This window comes from Phaseolus vulgaris, chromosome 9, assembly GCF_051622355.1.
Source record: "Phaseolus vulgaris cultivar YP4 chromosome 9, ASM5162235v1, whole genome shotgun sequence".
Lineage (NCBI taxonomy): Eukaryota > Viridiplantae > Streptophyta > Magnoliopsida > Fabales > Fabaceae > Phaseolus > Phaseolus vulgaris.
The window spans coordinates 10,934,367-10,945,999 of NC_143506.1; the positions used below are offsets into that span (position 1 = coordinate 10,934,367).

General features: G+C 35.2%; 1 long non-coding RNA gene and 1 pseudogene across 3 annotated transcripts; one reads left to right on the forward strand and one right to left on the reverse strand.

The window, feature by feature from the left end:
- Window positions 1-2,237: 2,237 nt before the first annotated feature.
- LOC150025155 (uncharacterized) lies at window positions 2,238-9,901 on the reverse strand. 2 transcript variants are annotated; one of them, XR_016515722.1, is made up of 2 exons: window positions 9,436-9,901; window positions 2,238-2,825 (listed from the first exon to the last, which is right to left on the reverse strand). It is a non-coding gene; the product is annotated as an uncharacterized LOC150025155 (long non-coding RNA). The 2 variants fall into 2 exon arrangements; XR_016515721.1 differs by lacking the exon at window positions 2,238-2,825 and adding an exon at window positions 9,040-9,304.
- LOC137823103 (lysine-specific demethylase JMJ29-like) lies at window positions 2,356-6,514 on the forward strand (annotated as a pseudogene). The gene is made up of 12 exons (XR_016515720.1): window positions 2,356-2,541; window positions 2,624-2,736; window positions 2,821-2,914; window positions 3,030-3,168; window positions 3,238-3,301; window positions 3,390-4,062; window positions 4,412-4,741; window positions 5,257-5,664; window positions 5,752-5,824; window positions 5,901-5,984; window positions 6,073-6,192; window positions 6,281-6,514. The product of XR_016515720.1 is annotated as a lysine-specific demethylase JMJ29-like (transcript).
- Window positions 9,902-11,633: the final 1,732 nt, after the last annotated feature.

Sequence of the window (11,633 nt, forward strand, 5' to 3'; positions counted from 1 at the left end):
ATAATTATAATTTCATTAAATTAATATATGACATAAATTTATAAATATATTTTTTCTTATAATTATGTAACACTATATTTTTTTTCTTAAATAGGAGAACAAATAAAATTAGTGTTTAAAAGTCTATTTGAATTTACTTACAATTTATAAGTGAATTTATTTATTAAATTATAAAAATAATTAAGTATATTCTTTGTAAGAAGTAATTTTTTTTAATGAATTTATTTATTAAATTATAATAACAATTGAGTATATTCTTTGTTTAGATGATAAATTATATATATATATATATTAAAAAATTAAACTATTATATATAACTGTTATTTTTTAAAAAGATTAATTATTTAATTATTTTGAAATAAAAATAAATTATTCAATTATTATTTTATTAAATAAATAAATAAATTATTTTTATTAAAAGATGAATAATAATAATAACTATTGAAAATAAAAATATTATTAAAATATAAAAATATTATTAAAATATAAAAATATTTTTAATAAAAGTAATTATAAAAATAAATAATGTTTTTACTGTATGTAATTTTTTTTTATTGTAGGTGATTGTTTAGGGTGAGAATGTGTTTCTTTGAAGCTTCGCTCTGCCTAAAATATAAGCTCTAAATTCTATATAGGGGTGACAATGCAGGTCGCTACCTAAAAGTGCACGACGGACTCATTATTCTAGCTTGCTGGGTTTCTTTGCCCCATCCTGTAAACCCGCAGCTCACGCGGCCAACAGCGAGACAGAACAGGTTGACCCGCTAACCCGCATAAATAAATAAAAATTATTTAATTTAAAAAAATCTCATTCATTCATTATTACATGGTGACATTTCTTTTATTTTATTTTAAAAAAATTGAATTCAATGTACTCAAAAAAAGGAATGTTTTATTTTAATCATCTAAAGGAGTTAGTATTAAAAGTGAAAGTAGATTTAGTTTTAAGTAAAATCTTATATTTAAAATTTGTTGATAAAAAAATAATATAAAGAAGAGATTTCAATAGGATAGTTAAAAAATTAGTCATCTTCATTAAAATATTTTGTAACAAAACTTTCTTATACATTTACATACATAAATAGGAAAAAATATATGCAAAACAAAACTTTATTATTTTTAATCAAGCCTTCTAATAACCCTGTTAGTTGAATTTATATTTTTTATCTTAATTAAATGAATTGAAACATGATTAAAATTTTAATTTTTCAGTAATAAGAATAAGTTTTTTTTATAATTAATGATTTTTTTTAAATCTTATGCGGGCTGACCCACAGGTTACTTCTAATGCGAGGCGGGCCACTGAAATGAACTTGCATAGTGTGGGGTGGGTCTATGCGAGACGGGTCAGCCCGCATTGCCACCCCTTACCCTAAATCCCAAACCCTAAACATTAAGTAATAAATCCTAAATCCTAAACGTCAAACCCTAAATATTAAATCATAAATCATAAACCCTAATCTATAAACCATAAATCATGAACCATGTACCCTAAACCCTAAACAGGGGTGGCAATGCGGGATGGCCTGCTCCGTGATAGGAGTGCGGGGTCATTTCACTGGCCCGTCCAACATATGAAGTAACATGCGGGCCAACGGGCAGCCCTCATAAGATTTTGTTTAAAAAATTAAAATTTCATTAATTATAAAAAGAATTATTCTTATTACTGAAAAAAATAAAATTTTATTCGTGTTTCAATTCATTTAATTAAGATAAAAATAATAAAGTTTTGTTTTGCATCTATTTTTTTCCTATATATGTACCTAAATGTATAAGTGGATCTTATTAAAGTTTTGCTACAAAATATTTTAATGAAGATGACTAATTTTTTAACTATCCTATTAAAATCTTTTTGTATACTATTTTTTTACTAACAAATTTTAAATATAAGACTTTACTTAAAATTAAATTCACTTTCACTCTTAATACTAAATCCTTTAGATGATAAAAATAAAATATTCCTTTTAGTACATTAAATTCAATTTTTTTAAAATAAAATAAAAGAAATGTTACACTACAATAAATGAGATGTTTTTTATTTTCATTTTTAAAAAAAAAATTATTTATACGGGCCAGCAGGTCAACCCATCCTGTCCCACTGTTGGCCCGCGCGGACTATGGGTTATGCGGACGGGCCAAACAGGATCAGCAGGCTAGATTAATAAACCCACCCCCTTACTTTTAGGTAGTGAATCGTGGGCCGGGCCGCATGGCCCACTCCTAATCCTATAAAATGAGTGTGCTTGTGAATTATTGACAATACTTAGTTGCATTTCCAATTTTCATTTTGCAGTAACAAAGAAGGTTGCTGTCCAAAGTAAAGAACAGTAAAAAACTCCGCAAACTGAGGATAAGATGTTGTCCAGATTCTCAAAAGTTTACAGAGAAGATTTGTGTTCACTGAAGGAAAAGCTTCCTGTCTCAAACAAGAAAAGGAAATATAAAGATGATCTCTTGAATGATGATTTAGAAGATGAAGAAATGCTTATTCTCTTAGGGGCAAAGACCAGGAGAAGATCAAGAAGAATGAATAATGTGAAGGTGAACATCTTTCTCAGCACCTTAAATAGATGGTATAATACATCATATTTCAATAATGCTAACCGATTGTCTTCTTGATCAGAATGTTGAACAAAAGCCCCGAAATTGTCATCAATGCATGAAAAAGGGCAGAAGACTTTTTGTGCGTTGTCCTAAATGCCCGAACATGTACTGTATGCAGTGTATTGATAAATGGTATGGCACTTTACATTTAATCAATCTATGATGCTGAATGATTATGTGCTTGTTAACCGTGCTGTTTGTGACTTTTACACACAGGTACCCTGATATGAAAATAGAAGAAATTGCTGTAAGTTGTCCGTTTTGCCGGAAAAACTGCAATTGCAATGTTTGCTTGTGCTCAAGAGGAGTGATTAGGTTTGATTTGTTCTGATGTCTACCCTAGATTAATTTGTATAATGAAACAAACTTTCATATATTATGATTGTATCTGCACTGCTAACTTTTGAATTTCTTTTTATATCTACTTTCAGACATCTAACAGGGACATAACCGATTATGAAAAGGCTCAGTATCTGCATTATATGATTAACTTACTCCTACCGTTTTTGAAACAAATTTGTCAAGAACAAAATCAAGAGGAGCAGATTGAAGCTAAAATACTAGGTTTTAATCTTCACCTTTTAAGTTTTGCGTTATTGCATTGAAAAGATCACCAACATTAAATCTTGTCAGGAAAGAATTCTTTTGAGAAGGAAATACCTCCAAGTCTTTGTGGCAACGATGAACGTATCTATTGGTAAGTGCCCTTCTTGTAAAGATACTAGTCTGATCTTTCTTTACATGTTTTATAATAGCTGTTTTATTTACTTTTTTTCATACAACAGTGATCACTGTGCTACTTCAATTATTGACCTTCATAGAAGCTGCCCCAGTTGTTCCTATGAACTCTGCCTTAGTTGTTGCCAAGAAATAAGAGATGGAAGCATTACACCCCGGGTCGAGCAGAAGTTCTCATATGTGAATAGGGGCTATGAATATATGCATGGTGGAGACCCTCTACCTGTGTCTAATGATTTCGGAACATCAGAATGTCATACCAAGCTATCTAATGTGTGGAATGCTAAGAGTGATGGAAGCATCCGATGTGCACCAAAGGAGTTCGGCGGTTGTGGTAGTGCTGCATTGGAGCTCAGACGTGTCCTACCAAGTGGGTGGATATCTGAATTGGAAATCAGAACTCGCAGTATGCTGAAAATTTGGGAAAATGTAAACACTACTCTTCAGCAAAAAAAAGCAGTATCAAGATACACCTCTTTGAGAAAGGATGATAATATGTCCTGTTCAGAGTCAAGTAACATTCAAAAGGGAGGATTGTTACTTTTCCAAAAGCATTGGGCTAATGGCGAACCAATTATAGTTCCTGATGCCCTTAAACTGGGCACCGGTCTGAGCTGGAAGCCGATGGTAATGTGGCGAGCATTATGCGAAAATAGGGTTTCAGAGGTCGGTTCAAAAATGTCAGAAGTGAAAGCCATTGATTGCCTGGCTAATTGTGAGGTTTGGCCTTGTCCATTTTGATCGATACTTTGGTCATATTATAGCATGCATGTCTAAAGTTGTCGTGTTTTTCTTTTACCAAATCTCTCATTGTGTGGATTGGCTGCGAATTTATAATTTTTTAAGAATGCTTTTATACCCCTAAGTATTATTATCATTATATAAGATAACTAACTTTTAGTTCAATATGTATAAGGCATACCCTTTTAGCTTTAGATTCCTCATATTGTGGAGAGCTTCAACTGCCATCTTAGTATTTCATCTTCTAAATTTCAAGTGTAATATTTTTAGCTTGTTTCTCGTGCAACATACTATATTATTAAGTATTTACCCTTCTAAATTTATGCAGGTCGAAATCGATAATCACACATTTTTTAAAGGTTATATAGAGGGAAGAACATACAGAAATCTCTGGCCAGAGATGCTCAAGCTAAAAGACTGGCCCCCATCTGATAAATTTGAAGATCTTTTGCCCCGCCATTGTGATGAGTTTATTCGCTCCTTGCCATTCCAAGAGTACAGCGATCCTCGGAGCGGAATTCTCAATCTTGCTGCGAAGTTGCCAGCACATGTCCTAAAACCTGACATGGGTCCGAAAACATATATTGCCTATGGGATTAAAGAAGAGCTTGGTAGAGGAGACTCTGTAACAAAGCTTCACTGTGATATGTCAGATGCGGTATGCATCAAGTTTCGCTAGTCTGTAATTTGGTTGCTTAAGCAGTAGTTGGCCAATTTCATTTGAATTTTCTACGCTCACACACATTTGCTCACATCACATTTTTGTTTGCATATTGGATTGGAAACTAAGTTTGAATAATAATTCTCATTGTTTGTTTGTAGAGGATGAGTTAATATTATTTTCTTCCTACTAGTCTAAAGGGATATCTTCATATGGTTCGAAGTTAGTTTCTTAATGTGTAACTATATTGTAAGGTGGTACAATATAAAAATTTGGTACTTAGGAGTTAAAAGAATTGGCGATTGCCTTTCTTTTACTTTATTTGAATTAGATGGTCTGGATGTGAAAAATATAGTTCTTTATTACAAAGAATAAATAAGTGTGCACGTGATGTGCATTTGAGTTGAGGTGTATATGTGCATTTTGGTTTAGAAACTTTTATGTCTCGTGTTTGAAATGGAAGCATATTGGCTTCTTTCTTGGTCTAATTTCTTTTTTGGTAATTGTCATAGGTCAATATTTTGACCCATACAGCAGAGGTGATATTAACTGATGAGCAGCACTTAATTATTTCAAAGTTGAAAGAAGCACACAAGGTACAAGGTGAGAGAGAGCAGTGTGCTCAAGAAAGGGTTTCCAACAGCCTGAATGGCCGACCTTTCAAACACAACAGAGTATGGAGAGAAAATAAGGTAGTTTTAGAATCCAAAGACATAGAGAAGCGCCCTATTGAAATTAATGGAAGGATCTTTCCAAATGATGTACATGAAGGGGTCACGTCTGCTACAGAGAATGAATCAATGAAAACAGGCAGTGCTCTATGGGATATCTTTCGGAGAGAAGATTCTGAGAAGTTAGAAACATATCTTAGAAAGCACTCAAGAGAATTTAGACATACTTATTGTTCTCCCGTTGAACAGGTATTACAATTGTAACACTTTACATTTCTGATGCTCAAACCTTATTCTTTTATCCCCGATGCTCAAATCAAGTTATTTATTAACTAGGTTGCACATCCAATTCATGACCAATGTTTTTATTTGACATCGGAGCACAAGAAGAAGCTGAAGGAGGAGTTCGGTTAGTACAAAGAAATTGCATACAATTTTTGCTCAGTGCCTGTAATTTGTTACTAACAGGAATTTTGAATTTTTAGATGTAGAACCGTGGACTTGAGCAAAAACTTGGGGAGGCGGTATTTATTCCTGCTGGATGCCCACATCAAGTCAGGAATCTCAAGGTAAAATATCTAGACACATGTTCGACTAATTTTCCTAAATAACTTAGTTGTTTCTGTTGCTCTAAGCACCACATGCCAAACCTTGCAGTCATGCACAAAAGTTGCGGTAGACTTTGTGTCTCCAGAAAATATCCATGAGTGTCTGCGTTTAACTAATGAGTTCCGCCAGCTTCCCAAGAACCACAAGGCTAGAGAAGATAAGCTTGAGGTAATTTGCTTCTAAATTATATTTCCTTCTCCTCTTTATGATGTATGCATCAAAATTAATAGCAGATTTATATGGTCATGTTGAACAGATAAAGAAGATGATAGTTTATGCCATTGATGAAGCTGTCACAGACCTAAAAGCTTTGCTGAACTTTTCTTGACTGGATGAACGCTGCTTTCAAAAAGCTACTTAATTTTGCCTTGGTCGCTGATACTCTAGATTGTGCATATTAAGTGTCTAGATAGAAATTGTGAGGTCGAAATGTTTATTGGAGGGTTAAAGTCTAGATAGAAAATTGTGAAGTTTTTTATTGGAGAGCTAAAGCCACTCACAATTGAGTGTTTCCCATTTTGGTAATAATGTAGAAACTTTTTTTTGTCAGAGTTACATTTTAGAAGACAATTCTCAAAGTTTTGTAAACTGTTAATGATCAAAACAATACAAAATGAAAATTATTGTATTCATTGGCAAAGAAAATTCAAGTAGACTGATTTATCTTGCAACCATCGTGGTTATAATTGGGCCTTGTGTGAACTTGTCTAATCATTCAGATAATAAGGCTGGTTTTGACCAACATTTAAATAATAAGACTGTAAATAAATGACTAACAGATGGTTCCCACAACAACAATTTAATGGCACTGCAAAGTGTGCAGAATGGTATGTATTATTGCTATGGTTTGCAGGATAAGTGTATAGAATTATTACCAACTTGGGTTGGTCACAAAAATATCAAATGCAATTTACTCTTTTTAAGAGTCTAAAACCACTTCCTCAATTATGAAAAAAGTTAAGTTGCTTCATTCATTCTCATAAAATTAATGTCAGTCTAACTATCATTTTAGAAAGGTAATTTAAAATAAGATGTTTCACATCATGTTTTAATGTGATTAGAATTCATGAGGTTTGAAGATCTTTTGTTACACTTTGTTTGATTTGTCTGGTTGTTGTGTTTCAGTTGGATGGTGTATAATTATTTTATACATTTACAGTGAAAACGTTTTCTTTCCAAAGATAAAGCTTTGAGTACTTTTTTTTGTATCGGCGAAGAATAAATTAAATTAAATAAATATTTCACAAATCATAGCAACAATCGTAGCATCTAATAGCATTGCAAGCTTCCACCTAATACATAGCCAAATTGGCTTGCTACCCCAACGTATAAAAACTTTTTAAATAAATCTATCTAAATTCTCTATAACACTAAACCCCTTTGGCACTCTTCTTAACATAATTCCTACCTCAAGAACTACAGTTGCGGTCCCTCCGTAAAATGAGTGCTTTGCCTAACCGAGTGCATTTTCCTACTTTTAAATCTGATCCTTGTTTCTGCTACTTCTTTTTATTGCTCCTTCCATCTTGCTTGTCGAGCCCATCCCTCCGTAAAATGAGTGCTTTACCCAACCCATTACATATACATTCAAAAGCCTGCATTTCCACAACCACCACAGAACCCAGATCTTCCTATTACAGTGAAAACACTGGTTCTATACCACACACAACCCCTCCCAAATGAATACTCCATAGGACCCTACCAAACTTCTCTAACCTACCTTTCATCTCTATTCCTAGCAACTGCCCCTCACGCCTTCCCATCTAATAACAGCTTTTAATGAACAAGACAGGATTCAGAGGCCAATCAGAAAAAGAATGATTAAAGGACTTCATCCTATACCTCAGCCATAACCATGTTTTAAGCTATGCCATATGGAATATTTCCTCCGTATCAACTCTGCCTAGCTTAAAGGCTATTCTGTTCCTTTGATCCCAGATACTCCATATTATAGCTGCCCACACATCTTTCCACACAAGATTATGTTTAAAATTTACATGAACCAAGAGAAAATTCTCAAAGTGGTCTCTAAGAGTCTTGTGCTGTACATAAAGAATTCCAATGCATCTATAGCACCTGGTCCAGACCTGTTGTGAATACTCACACTCCAAGAACATATGCTGAGAGGATTCTGGCCACTTCTGACAAAGGGCACAAATAGTTGTGTCGACCACAACACCTCTCCTTGATAGGTTTACCCTTGTCGGTATCCTATCCAGAAGGACCCTCCAACCAGTGGTTAAGACATTTGGAAACGCTCTAGACATCCAAAGGTGTTTAAAAGTTACAGTCTCATTACAGATGTCACTCTTTGCAACACAATCATATGCAGACTTGACTGAAAAATCTTCACCCTTCCATGTCATACAATCCTTCATCTCCCTATTCAACTTAACACCGGACAGGGATCTTAACAATTCTTCCTGTAAAGTAGATTCACATTCGAAGCCAGGACGCCTCCACCTTAATTTCCACACCCACACCGAGTCAACCCAGATACCAACCTCTTCCACCTTTAACCCTTGGTCTAGTGACTGAGAATATAACCTAGGGTATATTGACTTTAAGTTGGTATTATTAGCCCAAGAGTCCTCCCAAAATCTCACTTTGTCCCCGCTCCAATCTTCCACCCAACTGCTTTATTGAACCATCCTGTCATACCTTCCTCACCACACACCTTGATAAGGTCTCTCCACCACCACGATTGATATTTTATAGGAGTAGGAGGCTGCCCTAACACACTTCCGTATTTAGAATTTATTATATCTTTCCATTTCCCTCTTTCATCACCTTACAGCCACTATTTCCACTTGGCGAGCAGCGCATAGTTGAAACAACGTACATCCTTAATCCCTAGCCCTCCCTCCTCCCTAGCTCTGCACAGATTTTCCTAGCTAACCCATGAGATTGCTCTCCTGTCCCTCCCCCAACCCCAAAGAAATCTTCTTTGGATGCTAATAAAATTTTTATAAACCGAATCAGGGGCTTTGAAGACGGATAGATAAAAGAGGGGAATAGCTGTGAATACTGATCTTATTTCAGATACAGATGTAGATTTTATTTCCTGAAAACAAACAACTTCTGCACCTTCAAGAGAAATTAGTTTCCTCACATATCTCAACTTGGTAACCCTCCTAATCCTCTAATATTTAAGCTTATGATAATCATAATCAAACCGATTTGTACCCTTCCTCACATCTTTTCTTATCCTCAGAGTCTCTCTCTTCCAACCGTTCCATCTCGTTAATTACTTCCACCTCATCCCCTTCACAAGATATACCTATTTGTTCACAAGATAAAACGTAATTTAAATGGTTCCGCTATATTAACAGAATCCCAGAACCGTTTATTGCAGTTAACAATGCAATGCCACCATCAGAGATGGACCTACTAAGGGAGTTGAGAACCAACCTGGAATTGCAGATGTTGTCATGTTGAAGGTCTCCTTTGGCTCCCCAATCTCACACAGCCCTCGCTGCCTCCACCCATGTGATGGAGTAAAAAAAATTGCCTCCACACTCCAATTCGTCCTCCAGAGAACCGAGATAACAGCACCGTTTCAGGGTCTCCGATTACGCTTTCTCCATGATTGATTACACTTGTTTGTGGGCCTTCGAACAAAGCTATCTCATTCTGTTTCACAACACCGTAAGAGCCATAGCTGGAAGCTGATACCGAGTTCCTCCGATACTCCAAGTGCTTTGCCAATCCCGCACTTGCACCCTCGTAGTCGCCCTCCAGAGACAAGCGCTTATCTTCTATTTTTCCAACCCTCAAAATGGCGTTTTCGTTCTCCTCAACAGCAATACCACCCTTAACAGAACAAGACTGGGCTGACTTAGAGCATGAATGGACCCAGCCCAAAATGGGCTGAATACTTTTTACACCCTCTACAGCTACTAACAGATTGGTAAGGACTTGAACTAAATTAGGCTTAGAGTGCCCAAGGCTAGACACTAGCTCTGCCTCTGCCTACACGTTCTCATTTTACTTCACATCATGTGTTTCAAGTTTGAAGATAGACCTAAAAGTTTTTCTCTTTATTATTTTCTTATGTCATTAAGCATAACATTCACTTTATCATTGTTTCTTTAAAAACCACGTTATTTTTAAAAAATAAGTTTGGTAAAAAATCTTTCTTTTCTAAATTATTAACAATGTGTCTTATAACAACAATTAACCTAAGAATAAAAATATGGAGAATGGACATTTTAGCTTACTAATCATCTATCCAATAATTTACTTATGTTTTTTAAGTTAAATGATTGGTTTATAGACTCTAGGGCTAATTTTCAAGTGTGTGCCCATAAAAAATGTTTTCTTTATATTAAGAGTATGACACAAGTTGTAGGAGAGGGACAAATGAAGTTAGAGTTGTCATCTAGAAACTTACTTGTTTTAAATTTTTTTTCATGTTTATGAAATTAGGAAATAGTTAATAAGTACTTCTTTGTTAGTATAAAGATGTTACAGAATTGTTTTTTAATCTAATAGAGTTGTTATTACAAGACATTATATTTCTGTTGGTAAATACTATATTTGTGATAGTTTATTGAAGTTAAATTTTATGACTTTTTCTACTAATAAAATATCTCCAAATCCTTCTTTGTAGCATTCTAGATTGCTTTGAAACAAAAAAAAGTGTGAAATGTCTTGAAGCAAAATAAAAAATAAATTATTGATGTAAGATAAAAAAAAATTAATTTGTTTTTGCTTCTTGCCATGTTGAATAAATATAAAATATTTTTATATTTAGTTATATAGAATCTCCAACACATTCATTCAGGTTGAGATCCTCTAACTCATACATGTGACTATATATTTATAGGTGATCTAATAGTGGTTGGTCTGATAAGTTCAATAAATTCTCGTTATAATAAGTTCTAACTCATTCTAACTCACTATAATACTATATTAAGAAAGAAACTTTAAGTCTAACTCAACCTTATAAATCTAATTTATATGGTGAAATTTGCATTTATTTATATACCTGCACCGTCCCGTCCCCGGGCGTTGACCAAAGGTCAGAGTCAACACATGGTGGGACCCCTCGAGGGACCCAGGGAAGAAAGTCAACAGATTGACCGCTTGAGTCATCGCCAGGCTGAGGCATCGCCCAAGAAAGGCGTCGCCCAAGAAAGGCATCGCCCAAGAAAGGGCGTCACAAGGAGGCTTCGGGCCTCGACAGTTCAGAACAGTAACAAAGAAAGGTGGCTTCAAGGCCATAAGTTCTAGCACCAGTAGGGGTATCCTGACTTGTGAAGTACCCACGCCACTGCTGGGAAACCCTGGGACAGATACGACCCATTAGAGGGCCATGATCAGGGGAGAACCACGTGCCTGGTACGAGAGAAAGGTAGATACACCCCCAGGGCGAATGACTAGTGATTGGGACGCATGAGTTGCCACCCAGAAAGTCAACCCACGTGCCAGAAGCATTAAGAGGGCTCACACAATGGAATAACCCTAAGTTGGGTTGCGGCGCTGCGGGACCCTCTGCGCAGAATAACGATCAAGTCAGAAGAGCACGTTGCAATACGCACGTGCTCATTAAATGTTTCAGTGAAAGTTTGCCAAGGTACGCGTTAATTCAGTTAAGATTCGAACGT